Consider the following 21,458-nt stretch of genomic DNA (forward strand, 5'->3'; position numbering starts at 1 on the left):
AAACAAACACAAATGCATGAAGGGAGCAATTAAATAACATAAATGAATGAAGCTAACAAAGGCAGATTGTGGTACCCATATGAAGCACAAACTCCACCTAAAAGGAGTTACAATTACTCAACTCCAGTTGACTAATGCTTTTGTGGAAATTCAAGCCCAGGGTAACTGATCTTCTGATTTTCAAGTGATGTCAGAAATTGGGGTTTTATGGGAAATATCTATTTCAATTGCTTGGGAAAACAAACAAAAAAACAACAACAATAACAAAAGATCATATCTATAGGTCAGATTTGATGTATGGACTGGTAGTTTAGGACTTTAGACCTGGTTCTTCCGTCTGGTCAATTGTCAAATAATGATATGTAAAAATCACATCCTCCATGAATATTTTATACAATAGAAAAGAATATGATGTGCACAGCCTTAATGTGAGCAGCATATATATTTGCGTATAGTGCATGTGCACATAAAACTATAAGGTATCATGCATTCATCTTGTCTCTCCACTGAATTGGAACCTTTTGACAGAAGAGAATCACTTCTTCTGTACTTTGTGAGATAACATTAAAGAGCTACATTTGCTTTAGGTTTTAGATTTGTAAGGCATCAAATAAGAAAAATAATTCTTTGGGTTATAAAAATGAGAATCAAGTATTAAGCAACATACTTTGACTGAAACTAACTTTTATTGTATGCATGTAATTATAACCCCTAACAGCCTACAATAAACACCTGGCAAGATTGCTAAAACTTTCAATAAAATGGAATATATAACAGAAGATTCTTTTATTCGAGTCAGGCTCTATGGTGCTGGAATGAGTCACTGAGAAAACAGAACAAAGAGTCTGGGTTAAAGATTAGTTCAAGCAAATGATATTTCTTTATTACTCTTCCGAGTGAAATCTGGACTGAAGTAATCTTAATAAATGATACATACTTTCAAATGAAAGAAACAGGGAACACTTTGGTTCAAAAGAGTTGTTGATAATGGTAAGAATGCATATTGGAATCAAAGGGCAGGAAGGCACAAACAAAGCAACCAGCTTTTAATGTATTATTTATAGTGAGATTTTCACCCTGGGTTGGAGAAGTACCTTAGCAACAGCATCTTGAATCTCTTCCTCATTATCTCTAACATCTCATGTGGGGTAGGATGGTTTAAATGACTAATGAGAATATTTGCAAATCACTTTGAACACATAATACTCTCTTTCTCGGTTTCTCTCTCTTTGCTAGTGATGATAATCAACACCTAAAACCTCCTCTCACATTTAAATAGCATATACAGAAAATACTCTCTTGTACTGAGTCTACAAAGGGGGACAATCTTCTATGGCCTTTAAGTATTTTTATAGTCACCACAGAGGCAACTTCAGCCCTTTCATATTAAAAAAGACAGTGCTGGAATGTGTAATCTGGTTGGAAAATGGGACAAGGGGACTGTGAAGTGGAGCTTGCATAGCAGGGTTTCATTTGTTTGTTTGTTTGTTTTAGAGACAGAGTCTCGCTCTGTCGCCCTGGGTAAAGTGCAGTGGTGTCATCTTAGCTCATTGCAACCTCAAACTCCTGGGCTCATGCAATCCTACTGCCTCAGACTCCTGAGTAGCTGAAGCTACAGGCTCATGCCACCCATGCCTGGATCCTCTGGTATGTTTTTAAAAATAAATTTGAGAAAACCATTCATTGGCAGGTGGGAGGAGGGGAGGGGATGCTCAGTGAGATTATAGGAGAGTTAAAGCCCCTTTACCTCCATCCTAGACTACTCTTTGGAGCTGACTGAAAACTGTAGCCTAATAGTTGGGATTAAAAATGGATTAGTAACCTTTTGTGAAGTGCTGCTTTATAACAAGATTTTATAATAAAGTTTCAATGTATGTATTCTGTTTTTCAGGAATAGGCTAGATCAGTATGGTAACCTTTCTTTAGGGATGTGCCAATGAAGGAGTTGACTATTACATTTTATGTTAATAATGGAAATGGTAGTACAATGAATCCCAGGAAAAAAGGATTATTCAAATCATTAAAATAATTGTATAGGAACATGTACTTTTAATGTTTTACTAACAGCCGTTGGTGAGATGGAGTTATACAATAATTCTTATTTCTTAACAACAAAACTCAGAATTTATTTGATATGGCAAAGTGCCCAGTTGAAAGTTTGCATTTCTGCATCCTTTGCAGCTAGATGTGGCCATGTGATCGAGTTTTGACCAATGGCATGGAAAAGTCATTGGGTGAGTCTTCTTGAAAGGCTTCTTAAATAGCTGATGAGAACTCTTTTTAATTTTCCTTTTCCACTTCTCTATTCTCTATTGAAATGAAATGAAGATGTGATGGCTGGAGTTCCAGCTGCTGTCTTGGATCTGAGGCGAACTTGATGATAAAAACCACAAATTAGGATAATGGAAAAAGTAAGACAACAAGGAACCTCCTAGGTCCCTACTGACTGTGATTCTCCTTTACCAGAGCTGGCATGTTACCTCCAGACTTATTTTATATTCAAGAAACATAACTTTCACTCTATTTAAGCCATTATGCTCTCCAGTCTCTGTTACTAGCAGCCAAGTATATACTGTAAGTGAGGCATTTTGCTTTACCAAAACTGTTATGTAAAAATATCCCTCATTATACAGATCTTTAGTTTATAGAGTGAAAATGTGGATAGCAGGTTTGTAAAGCGAGGGATGCTGTGTTATCCAAATCCATTTGGTTCCTGAATTTTAGATTGCAGTTAGTGATAATTTGGATAGCAAAGGACACATATAATTTTAAAGGTGAAATTATAGCTAGTTGATCTACATTTCCTGCATATAACTGGATTTCCTATAACTTTTTTAAATAGAGGAGCAAATCAGCCAAGACCTGAAAATATTCCTTTGTACAAAAGCAACTAAATATGCATTGGTTATCAGATTTAGAAATAGTGTAGATCTTTCAAAATATATCAGTATTTCTCTATTCTTTACAAAAATTAAACTTTAATGAGGTTCACTAGTATAGTAGTTGAAAACATTGTAAGAGATACATATATTTTCCAAATTTCAACATTTTTTAAATACTGACTCATCCCAAGGTTATATAAAAACTCAGTAAGTATTCGCCATCTTTGTAAAAATGTTTAAGATTCTATTTGTCGACCACCTTTGCTAAACGGCTGAATAGTATTGCAAACAGACATCAATATTCTTTCTCTGAACTTATAATGTTACTATCTTGGTTTGTACTTCATTTTTTTTACAATCTTAGACTTCTGTTCTCTCTTAAATGATTTCTCAGAGACAGCTTCTAAAAGAGAAAACCCTTGGGAACGATTTCTCTCTGGTCTTTCATTTCAGTTTTGTTTGGCATGTCATCAATGGAGAATCAAGCTTATTAGAGGATTGGGTGGGCTGGGACCAAGAAATCCACAGAAATATGGAGCTTTTTCCACCTTTTCTATCTTTTCTTTCTTTTTATTCACTGAAGTGCAGCACATTTTACTGCAATTAATGTGTACCTTGGATTTACTACAGTGAAAGGAAAGTGAAGGTTACATTTATGTACTAATGAGAGAAATGTCAAATTCTTACTTTTATGATATTCAATTATTAGGTTGGCAAAGGATTCATAAATTAACATGATTCTTGCAGATTCTTCTTGTTTCTATCTCCCAGGCCATCACTAGTCCTTGCACTTGACAACTCTGGTCAATCTTATTAAACCAGCTGACTTTGATCCTAGGACTAGGCTGGGTGTCATTAAGAGGAAGCTGAGTCTGTCACTCTGGTTGAGAGGCTCAATTTTCTAGTTGGCCTCACTGTAGAACTATTCTGCATGGAGTCCCAGCTCACTGACTCAATGGATCCATCTCAGTTGCCTTCACAGTAATATTCTTACCAGCCTTCTCCATGATCCTGGATGTTACTTTCATTCAGGTTTTCTGGACTAGTTTTCTCTCTTATGCTTCACAGCCTGAATTCTTTTTTTTTTCTTTCTTCTTTCTCTGGGATAACATTACATTTTATTTCTTCACACTATGATCCTTTGGTCTGGCCAGCCCACATGGGTCTCATCAGTCCATTTCTCTTGTCAGTGTTCATTATACTCCCATTCAAAGAAGCTCATTTCAAGGCTCTTACTCATTGACTGTTGTTTCTTCCTGAGCTGTTCTTTCACCAAACAATAGCACAGGTTCAATTAAATCACAGTTCACTTTCTCTGGCTCTAGCCAGATAACCTCCAATCCCCTTTAACCTTGGTTTTGTTTGTTGTTAAAGACTATTTTCCCTTTTTCCCTTTCTCTCTTCCTTTCCCTTCTTTTTCAACCATTACCAATGCCCTAATAGTTTCCATTTAACTATTCTAGCTCATTAACAGCTAAATGGAATAGAAGGCAAAGATCCCTTGTGGATTTTCAGGAATATTCTTATTCTTGTGGTACATCTTAGATGTTTATAATGGAGATAGAATAAAATGTTCAGAAGTGCACAGATATTTCTGTTCTATAGCTTAGGTCTGGAATAGAAATACATTTGAAATTGTGGGTAATTTTCACAAAAACATACAACTCTAAGTGAGTTGAATTGAACATTTAGGAATTTAAAGTTGGAGTGTGCATATGGAAGGCAGTGTATCCCCAGGGGAAAAGCTCTGGGTTCTATCTCACTTCCATGACTGCCGAGCTATATGATGTTGAATATGAGACAGTAAAAGAGAAAGAAGGGATCATAGCAGCAGGGTCATCTCTGAGCAACAATATTATCCCAGAATTGTTTTTGGTACTTCTTCATTTTTGCTGGGTTGTCTCTTATACTCTTCGTGACCATCCTTCTAATATTTCAGCATTTTTGTGATTTTTTCCTCCCAGTTTCTCTGGATGTTATCTCAGCCAAGCCTGCTGGTGCTGTGCCCTCTGCTCTGAACCACACCTTTCCCGGCTCCTACCACAGCTAACTTGTCCAGAGTCTCACTCGTTCAGAGTACTTGCCAGGTAACTGGAAGCCAATCGGGTAAACTAATTCACAGCAAGCTGCTCATCCACTGATTCATCAAACATTTATTGAGCACCCCAGCTCCTGCGCTAGGTGTGAATGACTGACCAAGGTTGCTCTGCTGCAGCAGCAATGTACAGTGTAGCAACCTTGGCTTTGGGGTCAGATAGTGCTAGGTTAGATTCTCACCCTGTCACTTGCTAGATGTGTCATCCAGGAAAAATTGCTTAACTCTTCCAGGATTCTCAGTATCCTCATCTGTAAAATAGGGGCAATAATGACTTCTTGAAGGAGATTTTGGCTTTTAAGCACAATTATACACAGTGGCTAGCACATAGTCAATGTTAAATAAATAATGCCTGTTTTTACATTGTTGATTATCCTTCCCATATATCATTTCTGGAGACCTTTAATGCTTTAACTTTGGATGTTAATTGTCAGCGCCTTAACAATTAAGAATAAGTCTTGTCGCAAGTTGGTGAGAGACATTTAGGGAGATCGGGAAGTCTTGCCCTGCCTCTTACCAACACCAGTTGTCTCAGGTCTGACAATAGAATACCCCAGTATCAGCTATCTGAGGAACTGCTGCAGAGCTAATTGCTGAAGACACAGGAGAGGTGTTATAAGGATACACAGAGGTACATTTTCAAAGGAGGCAGCCTAGCTATAAAATGCCAGGAAACAGCAACAGCAGGTCATGAAGTGAAAAGTAGGCCATTTGTTTGGAGTCAGGGTGTCAGGTAGCATACAAGGTGAAGAGCCCAAAGCCATAAACAGTAACATGCTATAAAAATTACTACCACAACTATAAACAAAAGGGCTGCTTTTCCATATATGCCGGATAGAGAAAACTGCTGGTCATGCAGCCGTGGTTTTCCCACACTCGCACACATGCAAAACAACACCGTCAGCCATCAGCAGCATCATTTTGAACAATGATAAATAGAGAGACCAGATAGCTGGCTATGCACAAGGGCAGGAAAGCAGCACAAGAGAAAGTGGGAATAAAGAGCTCCATTTCTTTAATTTGCCACATAAATTTGTGTTATACTTTTCAAATGTTTATGGCTTCACATTTTAGTGTTAAATTTTGGAATACCTAAAACATCTACTCGTTTGCAGGTTCTTGTACATGGAATAGGCCTTCCTTATACTATTGTAGGTTGTTTTTGTGTTGTGAGGATTGTTAAAATACTTATTTTGTGTGCAAGTTATCAGGATTCTAAGCTCAAAGCCTTTGGCTATCACTTCCAATGGCACTTAAGCAATCATCTGGGGTTGTCAGCTTTGGGGGAAGGGAGGAGGTAGACAAAATGTCATTTGGCTTGTGGGGGCTAATAGTGGGCAGAGTGTTCTGTTCTGCTCCATTGCCCTCAATGCCACTGCGTTTCTTTCCACACCATGGTTATTCCTCCTGACTTTACTCACCTTCTGTCCCCCACCCATGATGGTCTAAAACTCTGGAGACATGGTCGAGATAAAAAAGTAGTGGACTGAGCAGGGATTTTCATAAACCCTGCATTAGGAAGCTAGTTGCAAAGAAAGAAAAGATTTGGCCATCATATGCCTGTGTTTCACTTTGGTGATTTGATTCAAGCAGAATCCTCCAAATTTCTTAGACTTCTAAAATTACCTACATTATGATTATTATCTTTTTAATAAATGACTTATCTTTCAGGTAGTTTATTTTGATAAACTATTTTAGTAACCACCTGAGACTCAAAACATGATGGGATATCAGCATTAATTTTTCTAACATCTAATAATACACATTAACTTTATTTAAAGTGGTATAATTAAATTTCACACAACCTGAATCTATTAAGAGTTTGGAATAAATTATAATTATCTGGAAATTGGGGGTTGTGAAAGAATACAGAAATATCCTAGCTGCCAGCCCTTTTAGCCATCAGAGAGCACAGTAGATTTACCAGGAATTCTGGGCAGATAAAGAGTCTTCAAAAGGACCACATTTAAATGAATATATATATGGGTTCTATTATATTTTTCTTAAATAAGTGATGCAATTGAATAATAATTCATAGTTTTTTAAATTGTTAGGAAAAGCAATTTGGGTACAAACAATACCTGCTAACCTACACTCAGAAAAATAATCTTTACGGACCTTTGTCAGATACTTTGGCCTTACCTGAAGAGGTAATAAGCTGATTAGAGAAATTGTTTCTGGTGGTAAGAGTAATGTTTTTAAAATATAATGATTGAATAAAAGTTCCTCATGGGAGAAGAATGAGGATGAGTCAGGAGATCATCTCCTTATTATATGATTGAAAAGAATGCATACATTTGTTTATTTCCATTTGGAATCCTGAATTGAATTTATAAAGGCCATAACTTTGAATTTATGGCCTCAAATAACTGGAATGAGACAAGGATTTTTAATATTTAGACAGCAACTCAGAAACTCTTCCATTAACGAAGGCAGTGGAAACTATTTACATATTTTAGATTAAACTGACAAGGAACTACATTATTCTTTGAGTTAAAAAATAAAATCGCCTTTTATTTTTCAGATTATAAATTATGTTGATATGTGAAAATAATTGTCCTAGAGGTTTTATTCCTTTTCGTTTCCTTATTTTTTAAGACATGGCCTCACTCTGTCACCCAGGCTAGAGTCCAGTGGTATCATCATAGCTCATTACAACCTGAAACTCCTGGGCTCAAGCGATCCTCCTGCTTCAGCCTCCCAATTAGCTGGGATAACAGGCTCTCAGCACCATACCAGGCTAACTTTTCTACATTTTGTAGAGATGGGGTCTCACTATGTTGCTCAGGCTGGGTTTTGAACTCCTGGCCTCAAGCGACCCTCCTGTCTTGGCCTCCCAAAGTGCTAGGATTACAGGTGTGAGTTGCCGTGCCCGACCAATATTTTTAAAGGAACACCATATTAGATTGATTCCACTTAGCATCAATGCAGAAAAAATAAAAGTGTACTTCTTTTCTAAGCTCGGAATTACACTGTGAATTCTTTCATTATTCCCCACTTGCATAAAATTTACTTATATCAGCTATTTTAATGCAAGCATAAGAGCTTTAGTCTTCAGAAAGTTTATTTCTGTGAACTAAATTTAGAGCCACTTCTCCGTTTATCTCATGAGTGATGATGCTGTTTTAAAAAACATACAGAAGCATGTTTTAACTTCTCGTATTTGCAAATGTGTACTATAGCACAGGTATATGCTTGCACTTACTTAGCAGCTCTGAAATATGGAGGAGGTTTCCCTTTCAAAGATGCCTCTCTGATGAGTTTGTAGAATCTTAAGTGCAGCTTCATAATGTGATTGAAAAAAAAAGACTGATATTTTTTCCCTTCATGCACTTTAAAACTTGCAGATAAAGTTATACAAATAGATTCTCATTTCTACCCATTTATGTATGATTAGTTCTAAGTGTTTGAGTGAATCAAGTCTCCTGTGAGAATACAAAGTACATAAAAGTAAGTGCTGACATTTTCTTCATTCCATTTACTAAAAAATATAATGAACTTTTAAACACATTTTTTTCTGATTTAAAAGCAATCTGCAACCCCACCCCCACACTTCATCCACCTAAGTCTACTTTTCTTACTTTTACATTTTATATCTGTTCTCTTAATCTTAACATTTTAATATTACCCTTATGGTCTCAGTTCAGAATTTTATATATGTTTTAATGGAGTCAGAAATAGAGGTTAAAAGAGTATACATATTCCCAATATTTTAAGGGAACCACATACCTTTATAATATATCTCTCCACTTTTTATTTCTTCCTATAATTTTTTTTCCCTTCCTTGTCATTTGCTCTTTTGATTGGAAATCCATCAGCACCACACCACCATATGACCCTGGCAAAACCAATGGAGTTTCCATAATTCTCCATAATATACTGCATAAATTAAGGACACAGGGTTAATAAAAATCTAAAGACACAAAACTGTAGGGGGAGAGGTAACACTATACCACAGCTGTTGATTAAGTCACAAAATACATTGGGAGAGGAGAATTTGTTGAACCAGTTGTTTGATTATGGAGCTTTCTCTTCTATTATTCACTTTCTCTGGAGTATGGTAGACACAGTCTAGGCCAAGCTTTTCTAATACTTACTTTCTTACTTCTTAGTTTTGCTAAAGGAGAAAAAGAGTAAAGGTCTCCACCCATTTTGATCTCATTTATAATAGTTTTTTTCCTGATTTTTCATTCTAAAGCTTGTTTGGTGGCAGATTCCACTGTAAAATGAACTTCCCTATTTTGTTTCTCAGAATAGTATTGTGTTTCTCCTTATGATATTTCAGAAGGTATGTCTGACCCAACAGCATTGATTTTCTCTATTTTCATACCCATGACTGTGTGGTTAAGTTGAAATATGCATCATTACAGCATGGAACTCTGTAGGTTGATGCTGAATTCTGGAAAAAAATTGTATTTGGCATCCCAATCATTTTGTGGTCCTTTTCTATATGAAATGACCTAAGCTTCTATTTCCCAGATAAATGCAGTTGAATAAATATGGTAAAATTAAATTAGAAAAAAGAGAAAAATTATGATTATCCATTGCATATATTTCAGATATTGCTGCTCTCTAATTTTACCAGAATGTAATTATAGGTGTATTTTTCCAAACAGAATCAATATACGGCTGTAGAAAAATATGCAGCAAGCAGTCTTTATTCTGCAGATGTGCAATTTTATGCACTTTGCCCACTTTATTGTCTTCATAATCAAAAATTAGCAGGAGGAGGGGCACTGTTTCACTCACAGATATAAGAGGAATTAGTCTCAAGCACACACAGACAACTAGTTGGTTAAATCTTTACCAAACCATTATACTTTTCTACAAGATGTATTAATGCAAAATGAACAAAATTTGCATTTCCACTTGAGATTAAACTATTTAGAACTACAGAATTTTAGGGATTGAATAAAATTAATTTTTTTGTCCAATACTTTTATTTTTCACATGAAGAAATCTCATGCATTAGTAAAAATACACATAAACACATGGGGTGAACTTTGGGTCCCTATAGAGAAGTCTTAAGATCTTTAATACTAGTTCCATACCCACAAACACCTGGCTGTACTAACGTTTATAAAAATGCATTGAGGCCTTGAGCACAAGAGTTAATTAAGTATAATAATTCAACTAGATGATATAGATTGGCAGTGGCAGAGTTGACTAACCCCACCTTTCATGATTCCCATTTCAGTTCTCTTTGTATTATACTTCACATGAGGTTATTTGCAAGGCTACCAAATATTAAATCATTGGGGGTTTTTGTTTGTTTTTTGTTTTTTAGTGGGGAAGGGCAGGGATTTATATCCTCTCAAGAAACATAAATTTTTAAAGTATTTTGTATCAACAGTCCTCAACTCTTTTGGCACCAGGGACCATTTTCATGGAAGACAATTCCCATGGACTGGGAAAGGGGGAAGATGGTTTCAGGATGATTCAAGCATATTACATGCATTGTGCACTTTATTTCTATTATTATTACATTGTAATATATAATTAAAAAATAATTCAGCTCACCATAGGTTGGGGACCCCTGTTTTGTATCATTTTATGCATTTCTAAGTTTCAGCCATGAAGGCACAGAGCACCAGATTGAATGAGCTAGCTGTGGGTGTGACCATGTGGGTGTGGACGTGGGTTTTGCCTGTCATCCTTCAGAGGATGACTACACAGAAGTGAAAGAGGATGTGCCTCAAAGCATTTTTATGAATTTTAAGAGATCCAGACATTTGTAGGCATAAAATTGGATAGTCAAAATTTTCAAGACTTCTTTATGGATACTTAAGATTCATTCCATGTGGTTATGTATATGTTTACTATAGTACAAATGTGAGTTGGCTTCTTTGAGAGACTGGCCTTGGGAAGGCAGTCACTTAGCTCTTGTGTGAACCCAGGTAACCACCTAACATCCACACTAAAATAATATTTTTCTTTTCTTGTTGTTAAATTCTGCAGAGAAACTCTTAGGTAATATTAAAAACTTTGGCTTTGCAGGTTCAAATATATTCATGATTAATGCTTTTTCAGTAATGATATATTGTTTAGTGATAAAATTAATTTTTACAATTTTACAGATAGTCATAGTTTAGTATTTATAAAATTCTTAAAGATATTAAGGAACACTTTAACTTTTTCCATTATGTAAAACAAATATTTTATCAAACATTGTATGTTATAATAATATTTTGGAATTGAGAACTTTTTTTTTTTTTTTTTGAAACAAGGTCTCACTCTGCTGCCTAGGCTAGAGAGCAGTGGCACCATCATAAATCACTGCAACCTCAAACTCCTGGGCTCAAGCGAGCCTTCCTACTCTGCCTCCCAAACTGCTAATATCACAGGTGTAAGACATCGTGCCTGGCCTTGAAGAGATCTTTTTAAGTTCCCTGGATCGCTCTTAAATGCAGTAAATCTATTTTGGGACAAGGCATTCATGCACAAAGCAACACATGGATGTATAGAGTAGAACGCAAATTAATGCAAAGTAATATACAAGTAAAATGCCATTAAATTAAGCTCCATTTGGGATGGCACAAATTATTTTCATTGTAATTTTATAATATCATCTGTTACTTCTGTGAATCCTTCCATATCTCTAGGTGAAGCTAGTGGTTCAGTACTTTGTGTTCTCATAGGGCACTTATTCCTCAATTTCTATATTTTAGTGTAATAATGATATATTTACTTGTCTCTACTTTTTTCCATAAGCAGGGATGATGTTCTCTTAGTTGTTCCTATAGTAGACGGTAAATGTTTGCTAAAAGGATGAATTAAATATTGCTTGAAATAAGTGGAAATCCATTGAAATTTGAAAATCATTTTCTCTATAGATAATTTTATTAAATAGTAGTAATAATAAGAGTATTAGACCTATTGTACAAATTGAACTCACAATACATGCTTTAAAAAGACTGAATGGAAGTCACGTACCCAGAGGGTATTATGGTATTTTTCCATTACAATTTTTTTTTGGTGAAGTATTAATATAGAAATTGTATTATAAAAATTTGAAGACTTTTATTAGTCCTGTTATCCACTGGAATGAAACTTGATTTATTAAGAAGGTAATAAAAGATGTGCCAGGATACACCAGGGGTGTACTTATACTATCTTCTTTAATCCTTGGTGCAGTCTATAAATTATATATTATTTGCTAAAAATTTTAGACAAAGATGTATATTTCAGAGAGGTTAAACAACATGGTCAAGTTCACAGAGTAGGTAGCAAAGTAGGATTTGAACCCAAGCCTGTCTAACTCCCCCAAATCTACCTACTTTCCATTGTACTATACATTTATTCAAGGTAAAAGATGAGATGGTCAAGAAAAGGATAACCACATTGTTTTGGGTAAGGCTGAAAACCATTTCAAAGTATAAAGAACAAAATTGGGTGAGCGAAGTTATAAAAAAATTTGCATGCTGATAGTGAATTAATTAAAGTACTTTCCACATCACTTCAAATGCTATTGTTTTCCTGTTATTGTAGATAAGAAACATTTTGTTCCAGCTTAATATTAATAGTTTAATGATAGTTTGAGAAATTACTTATATTAATATATACATTCTCACAGCACTAAAGCAATCAAAAATTCCTGTATATGTCTAGCATAGATATTTTCAAAAAGAATGATTAATACGTTAGCTAATATTTGTGATGTAAGGGAAACAAAGGAGACATGAAGAAGTTCATTACTTGAAGGAAGGGCAAGCTTCTTCTCAAATTCCTCTCACTAAATAAGTCCATCCAATTTATGTATAGCCTCCAGCCTTCCACAGACCTAGGGAGCCTCTCTGGCCAAACAAGCTGGCACTGCTCCCTCCTGAAGAAGAGAGATTTCACTAAGGCTGGAGGTGCTTGCCAGAGTTCATTCTGGGGGACCCAGGTGTCCAGCTGATTTGCCATTAGCAGGAATCAGCCCTGTTGGAGTATTGGTATCAGTATCAGACTTCACCTTGGCCTGAGGTGAGTGCTGCTTCCAGGGCAGTGGCTCCAGTTCTTTCCAGGGGACCCGAGACTTTGGCAACTACAGTGCCAAGAAATGGCCTCTAGAAACAGAGGATAAAGCCAGCAGCTAAAGTGGGGCCTGTTTCATAGGATTTTCCCAAGTCACGGGTGGTGCTCAGGAAGACTTTGGGATCTGTGACAAAAGAGGCTGGCTTGGGACCTGGATGCAGGACAGGGGAAGTAGAGGTGAGAAGGCCCTTTGATAGTGTGCCTTATTGCCCCCAAATGCATTCAGGGGCCAGGAGGCCAGGTGGGGAACTTAAATGACCCAAAGAAGACCTTGTTGGGCAGCTGTTTGCCATTCAAGAATGTAAACCCAGCAAGCCCAATTCTTTTGGTTTTCATGAGAAGCTAGACATTCAGTTTTTTGCATATGAAATCTACTGTGTTTTAAAAAACTATTTTCGACTCAGTTAAAGTTTTAAAGTAGTGTAAGAGTCAAAGAAAATAATCCATGGGCCTAATTGCCAGCAGTTTACAAGTGTTGGTATAGAAGCAACAATTTGGGAGTCTGGAGCGAAGGGACCTACCCCACCCCTTCTAAGGGATACTGATTTCACTGGTTTCGGGTGGGTCTTAAACATAGGATTATCCCAACATGCAGTCCAGGTTGAGCCCTGCTCACTGAATAGGTGGTGTGAAATGACTGAATTCTAGGTACCACAGTGTTGTAGCAACAAGTCTTCCCTGCCCACCTTCTCTCCTCATTCTCCACATTCCCCTAAGCAACTTTATCTATGGAGTAACATCAATAATTCCCTCTCCCTTTGTCTCTCCCCAAATTAAATGTGCATAAGAATCCCTTCGGAGCTTGTTAAAATGGAGATTAGTAAACTCCACCTCAAGAGATTCTGTTTCAATAGGTTGGGTTCTAGAATTTATTTGTTAACACCCACCTTCATTTACTGTAACACAGATGGTTTGGAGACCACACTTTGTGAAACACTGACTCATAATGGATGCTGGCGGCTGGCACATCTGTTAGTTCAGCCTTTGTTTCTTACCAGAGTTATAGATCTGTATAAATCACTGCCTAATAGAAATCTCCACTATTTCCACCTAGATAACTTAAACTTCTCATTGTCTGACTTCCAGTTTATTATTTTCCTTTAAAGCCTGCACACAGAGTTTTAGATTTTATTTCCTTGAAATGCACTATCATTGGCTTAGTTGCCTAAGCCAGAAATCTGCATTTGTACCTTTAATGGGTGGGTACTAGCATTCAGGGTGCATGGAGCGTGTGGCAGGTGGCACCAGAATGCCCAGTGAGTGGCTGCTCTCCTATCCAAGCCTTGTCATGTCTGCTTAGTTATTCTACCTTGGCTTTCTAAGTATAATCCAGTTCTTCTGGGACAAGCCTATAACAACAACGTCTTTATTTATTGAGGTTTACTCTGTGCCAGGCAGTCTTCTAAGTGTTCCACATGCATTAATTCAATCTTTTCTTGAAGCCACTCAATTCCCTGTCTAGTTTTTGGCAACTCAGTACCCCCTCAGGCTAGGTCTGCCCCCCATATTTCCAATTGCCACCCGGGACCACTGCTTCAAAATAGGTCATGCCATCTTCTTCCCACAGTGAGATTGCCCAACTAACTACAGAGGCCAGGCTTGAGGCTCCCTGCTACTGTTTTCTGCTCAACATTCTAGGGATATTGGTGGCTGCCTAAATTGGAATCATATTAACATTTCTCCTTAGCCATTGTAAATCCAGTTGCTGCTTACCTCCCCTAAAACAATAGAATGCAGGAGTCAGAAGGAAATTTAGAGATTGTCTAGTCCAATTTCCTTATTTTATAAACTTTGAAATTGAGACCTACAACCATAAAGTGATTCATTAAGGGTAAGCAAGGAGCAAGAGTGAGAGCTGAGGATCAAAGCTTGGTTATCCATTTTCAAGTCTAATTCTGGAATGCAAGCCCTATTCCAGTGGAGTTACAGGGTACTCTGTATTTCCCTGCAGCTAGGATTGTGCCTGGAATGCAGTGATTGTGAATGGATACATCACGGAGACTTCGGTCAGTCTGTGGTTGGCTGGCTAGGTAGTGAACCAGATACCCCTTTGACATAAAAAACCATGATTTTATTATCAAGTATTATTTGAGTCATAATCAAATATAGGAAAAATATTTTTAACCTAATGTGTGGATTACTTACCACCGCTAGTAAGACTGCAATGGAGGAAGTAGACAAAATTGTAGCAACAAGGAGCTGGTTTTATTATTCTGCATAAATGTCACCTTGGAGAAATCTGCCCTCACCACCCTTTCTAACATTGTGACCCACATCCTTATTGATGTTCTGATTCTACCTACTTTACTTAATGCCATTTCTCACAGTCAAATATTAGATCATTATGTATCTTGTGATTACTGTCTGTACTTTCACTAGAATAAGCTGTGTGAGAGCTTGGACTTTATTCTGCCACCAAATTGCCAAAACATAAAAGTAGCTGACACAGAAGAGCCTCCTGAAAATGATGGTTTTACATTGTGGAATGGAAGCATAAATAATATGCAATACTTTGGCATTTAGAGGCCTAATATATCTCTGCAAATATAAGCAAAATAAAAACCCAAATGCTATACCATGCTGGAGTAAATGTGACAGATTTGCATGGTATTGTTTGGAGGGATATTTACAAAAGCCAAATTATCTTTAAGTAAATGATTTTGCCCATGTATTTTTCCCTGTATTGGAGAAATAACCTGGTCCTGGAAGTAAAATTATGACTTTCATAAGGGGGGTGCCTACTTATTTATAAATGTGGATGTAGTGGTTGAATAGTGTTCCCCCAAATTCATGTCCACCTGGAACCTCAGAATGTGATCTTATTTAGAAATTGGGTCTTTGCAGAAGGAATTAGCTAAGATCTCGTGATAAAATCATCCTTAATTTGGAGTGAGTCCTAAACCCAACTATGTGTATTTCTAAGAGAAGCATATAGAGATTTGGACACACAGAGACACAAAACAGAGGACGCTGTGAAGATGAAAGCAGAGATTGCAGTGATGTGTGTATGAGCCAAGGAATACTAGGAATTACCAGAAGCTGGAAAAGATGAGGAAAGATTCCTCCCTAAAGCCCTCAGAGGGAGTGTGGTCCTGTTGGTACCTTAATTTTGGACTCCCAGATCCCAAAACAGTGTAAAAATAAATTTTGTTGTTTTAGGCCACCAAAATTTATGGTGATTTGTTACAGCATCCAAGAAAACTAATATAGTGAGGACAGGAGATATTTGCTTACTTGTGAATAGGAAGATATGTGGGTTGTGCCATTGATAAATTAGTCTACAACATTTTGAAATTGAATGTTATAATACCTAATGCATGAGTGCTCACTATGAGCAGATAATGCTCTCTGCAAAACTCATCTTTTTAATGATATCCTAAAACTCAGAAGAATGAGCCAGCCAGGGTTTGGAGGTCAGTAGCTATGATGGCGGAGGGTCCTCAGGGTAGCTCACTGGAATAAGGTATCCCAAGCGCCTCTTTTATTCCTTCATATGAAATGATGGGATGTGGAGGTTGCTCCCCTTAATTCTTGGGGAAGCAAGGAGACCAGCCATTCCAGTCTATGGCTAGAGAGTGAGGCCTACTGTTTGTCATTTCATGGCTACAAGTAAACATGACCGTTGTCTTTAAATCTAGAAATTCGTAATTTTCATTTCTTATTATTTAGAATTCCTAGTGCCAGTTGTTTCTCCTGACTTCCATTTTACCCTTCCCTATCCTGGCTCCCTGCTCCATCCTCTTCCTGCTCAGATGGCTAGAACTGAGAAGTTGTTCTCAGCGTTATCTGGCTTTCCCTACTTGCCCAGAGTAGGGGATGTATTTTACTATCCCCCAGGAGTCCTTGCTTCTGTGAGTAGATCACAACATTCTGGCTCCTTCTGGCCTTTTTTCTTCAGCTCTCCCTCCTCTCTTTCCTACCCTCTTCCTTGTCTCTCTCCTCTGCTTTAGCATGTATTTTTTTTTTTTTCAAGACATGGGCTCTTACTCTGTTGCCCAGGCTGGAGTGCAGTGGTGTGATCATAGCTCACTGCAGCCTCGAACTCCCGGGCTAAAGTGATCCTCCTGCCTCAGCCTCCTGAGTAGCTGGGGCTACAGGCCTGAGCCATTGTGCTCAGCTAAAGTGCATATATTTGTTGAGAGCCTTCTGGTAATAGGCACTGTTTCTGTGCTGCTCTCCTTTGCCTGGAGTTTCTTCATCCCCACTTTTCTGTGTATTTAAATCCTTATTTTTCCTTCAGTCTTTGCCTGAAGCTTCTTCCATCTGGCCTTCTGCAGTAATTTATAAGGATAGGTTTATTTCTCCATTTCAAATTTCTTTAGCCTTTATGGTCAGCAAAATGCATTTGGCCCTGAGCACCTGTCCCCTTATATTACTATTTATGGTGATTAGAAGCCATCTATTGTTTGCTCATTTTTAGATCATCAGTTCCCTCAGGAAACAGGCATACTCTATTTATCTTTTAAACCTCAACATCTTGCAGTGCCTTGACAGACTAGTTGCTTTGGATATGTTTAGTTGGGTGGTGTATTAGGTACTTTACATAAATTCAAGAGCTCTCAAAAGCCAGTGTATTTTTGTGTCCCCCTGAATCAAGCCTCCCTCCCTTGGGTTAAGATCTAGCAAACTTTCTAGGTGAGCCCTGTTAAAACAGTTTTGAAGAAGAAACAAAACAAAACAAAACATTTGTTTTAGGACTAGGAAGAAATAATGTTAGCTCAAAACTGCCCATAGGTAAATATTTTCCATTTAAAACCAGCAGTCAGAATCCTGTAAATGAGGTCATCACTAATCCCAAGCAAGCACTGCACCCTGGAAGTGAGGCTCTGGCCAGCTTATAGGGCCTCCGTATGTGTGGGAGTGAGCGTGGGGCAGAGGAGAAGACAAGAAGAGGCGGAGGAAGGAAATGACAGGAGTGGGCAGTGCAACAATTGTCCTTCTCTGTCATTGTAAGAGGAATGGTGCTTTGAAGGAACTGCTGCATTTCTGCAGACTCTGCAGGGCAGCCCAGTGTATGAGTCAGGGTGACGCTGACCGCCAAGCAGGTGACTGCTCTACTTCTGGTGTGACTGCTAGTCCACCCTCTGTTTGCATGACTCCTTTGCTTTAAAAACTGTCCAGAAAAGTACTTTTCCCAGACATTTATAAGGTTGAGTGAAAGATAAGTGGATCAGTTCTTTAGCAAAAGAAACTTTGTGGGACATGCAGAATATGAGCAGGGCAGGGGTGATATGAATCATAATGATAATAAAAAGAGCCAACATTTATGAAGAATTTAATATGTACCAGACCAAATGTTGAAATTGTAAAGTACATTTTTAAATCCCTCTAACAAGTAGTAGTGAAGCAGGTACTACTAATTCTCAGACAGGTTAATTAATTTGCTTGATATCACATTCTCATTATTTGGCAGCACCAGGGTATCAGAATATAGGTTCTAGAATTCTAAGTAGCAGACATATGATGACCATTTCCCCCAAATTTAGGAGAAAATTTAGCAAAGTTTAGGACATGTGGCCTAAAATATATTGGTGTACCTTGTATTCAGTGGGAATGGACATTTAATATTAGGATTGTTAGGGAAAATTCTGGCAGTAGAGTCACTGCCTACTATATACCAGAAGAAAATTATGGATCATGTTCAAATTTTTATTCTTCTTTGGCAATAAGGAAATTATGCTGTTTATAGTTGGAATGTGCAATTAGCATCATCCCAATTGACCTATTGGAAGTTAAAAATAGTTTTGCTTAGAGTCCATCAAATCACTGATGAGGTGTTTCCTCATTGACTCGGTAGAAGTTACTGATGCTTACAGCTATAGTTTCCTCTTGCTTTAAAAGGGCAATTTAAAGAGGATAGAGTTTGGTCATCATGAAAGTTTTCACCAATTCCTGAAATGGACATTTAGCTTGTCTTTTGATTTTTAAAAAATATATAAACTGTATTATTGATGTACTGGGATATGTGAGATGAACAGAAAAAACATCAGGTCTCACATGGTTACCTCTGATTTTTGAACTTTTGGATCAGATTTTATAAAAGAATTATATGTCAACAAGACACATTTTAAGCCTGTCTGCAGGGTTGACTTCACATATGAAGGTGGAGTAGACAGATGATTGTCTAGTGTGATTTGAGAGTTTCCTACTTGAAAATTATTTCTGTCATTATCCTGACACTCTGAAACTTTGGCCAATTTGCTGAACTCCTATATATTAATATAAAAGAAATGGAGTTGTTTGGGCTAAAATATCAGTGAGGGAATGGGAGATCTGGAGCCTTGCTATCTTGATTTCTTTTTGGAACTTCTGTCTATATGTTTTGAAAATCACTGCTGGCCAAACCTGAAGAAATACTTAATCTCTGTAAGTAAGCAATTGCTATCTTTGTACTGGACCAATAGATTCTGACCCTGAACAAAGTTTTCATAGAACACTAATGTTTGATGGGAAGGAAGAATAGCACCTATTATGCACCTGACACTATCGGTGTGTTATACACATCAGGTCATTTAAAACCCCTAAGAGGTCTGTGTGGTAGTGACTGGGATGAGACAAAACTGGAGAATAGGGAGAACAGCAGCCTAAATCCTGGAAGGATCTCTCCGTGAACAGAATGACCTACTTTGGATCCCTAAATCCAGGTCCAGATCTAACATCTCACCATTTCAATGGAGAAGAAAGGCAGATGTAGGGATTCCTACTGTAATTTTATAGTAGCAATTTAGCTAAAGTAAATTTATCAAGTAATTTTATTACCTAATAAAATACTAGCTTATGGTAGCTAGTAAGTTGTGGAACCAAAATTTTTACCAATATTCATTGTTTCAGGTGTCCTGACTGTAAAACCCATATTCCTTTCCTGGTACATGGGGAGGTTGAAATAGGGGGCTTGTGACTCACATTGCCTGGCTCTGATTCTTACTCCACTACAGTGGCTACTTGTAAGATCTTGAGTGAACTATTTAGTCTCTGTGTGGCTCTTTCCTCGAAGGTAAACATGCAGGTGATATTCCATGTTTAGTAGCTATCTCACAGGTCTGTCATAGATGTGCCTAGTACACAAATAAGCCTTTCAAAAGCTGAGCTTTTATCACTACATGTTATTGTGACAAAGATCAAAGTATAAAGGCTATTCCTCTGCCTGGTCCTGAAATAAGGCTGAACTGGAGATCATAGGTGGCTGCCAAAGCAAAGGGTACAAGCTTCTTGGTCAGTGGTAAAAAGGGAACATTGATATTGAAGACAAACCTTGCTCATTTTAGTATTTTGCCTTGCAGTGGTCCTAGAGAACTGTGTTCTCTAAACCCTGAGACCTCTCAGAGCCAACAGTAAGCATTGTTAGAGCTTATTCTTAAAATTATTCTTACATGAAGAGAGATATAAAGGTAAACCAATAAAAGCTCCATGTAAGGCCGGGCGCTGTGGCTCACGCCTGTAATCCTAGCTCTTGGGAGGCCGAGGCGGGCGGATTGCTCAAGGTCAGGAGTTCAAAACCAGCCTGAGCAAGAGCGAGACCCCGTCTCTACTATAAATAGAAAGAAATTAATTGGCCAACTGATATATATATAAAAAAAATTAGCCGGGCATGGTGGCGCATGCCTGTAGTCCCAGCTACTTGGGAGGCTGAGGCAGGAGGATTGCTTGAGCCCAGGAGTTTGAGGTTGCTGTGAGCTAGGCTGACGCCACGGCACTCACTCTAGCCTGGGCAACAAAGTGAGACTCTGTCTCAAAAAAAAAAAAAAAAAAAAAAAAAAAAAAGCTCCATGTAACTGATGCTAGACATTTCAGTTCTGATTAACTGAAGTTCATTTTAGTAGACACCCATCTAGTTCAACTGATCGTGGATACCCATGTAATTCAACTGACTGTGGAGTAGGATGAGTTCTCTCTCTTCAGTAGACTGAATGAAGACAAGCTACTAAATGATTTTTAACCCACTATCCATTGAAACACAATGTTGTTTTCAGTCTGTTGCTCAATGAAAGAAAAAATGCCTTCTATTTTTCTTTGTTTTGTTTTGCTTTGTGGTGAAGGGGGATATAAGTTACAGACCCCAACAATCTGTTGCATAATTTATGAAGCTTTAATATTTTCCAGTTTCATCTGATTGAAGAGTCCTTGCTTTAAATGGAGATCTAAGGAAAATATAGCCCATGAAATCCATGTTAAACACTTACATAGTTTAACAATTCTTTGAAGGGTACTACTGGTTATTAAAGCACATTAGAATCAAATGATTAATCTGTGAAATTAATCTACTATTTATTTATTTGTTTATTTATTTGAGATAGAGTCTCTCTCTATTGCCCAGGCTAGATAGAGTGGAATAACATCATCGTAGCTCACTGCAACCTCAAATGCCCGGTCTCAAGTGATCCTCCTGGTTCAGCCTCCGGAATAGCTGGGACTATAGGTGTGTGCCACCATGCCCAGCTAATTCTTTTTTTGTAGAGACAGTGTCT

At 37.6% G+C, this 21,458-nt stretch overlaps 1 protein-coding gene across 1 annotated transcript in view; it reads left to right on the forward strand.

The window, feature by feature from the left end:
- Positions 1 to 4,737: 4,737 nt before the first annotated feature.
- The window catches only part of TMEM117 (transmembrane protein 117), a 464,361-nt gene continuing 447,640 nt past the window's right edge, over positions 4,738 to 21,458 (forward strand). Inside the window, exon 1 of the mRNA XM_012746795.2 lies at positions 4,738 to 4,969. The gene's annotated coding sequence lies outside the window, so the exon portion shown is untranslated. The remainder of the gene's footprint in view (positions 4,970 to 21,458) is intronic.

The sequence above is a fragment of the Microcebus murinus genome, chromosome 10 (assembly GCF_040939455.1).
Source record: "Microcebus murinus isolate Inina chromosome 10, M.murinus_Inina_mat1.0, whole genome shotgun sequence".
NCBI classification, from domain to species: Eukaryota; Metazoa; Chordata; class Mammalia; order Primates; family Cheirogaleidae; genus Microcebus; species Microcebus murinus.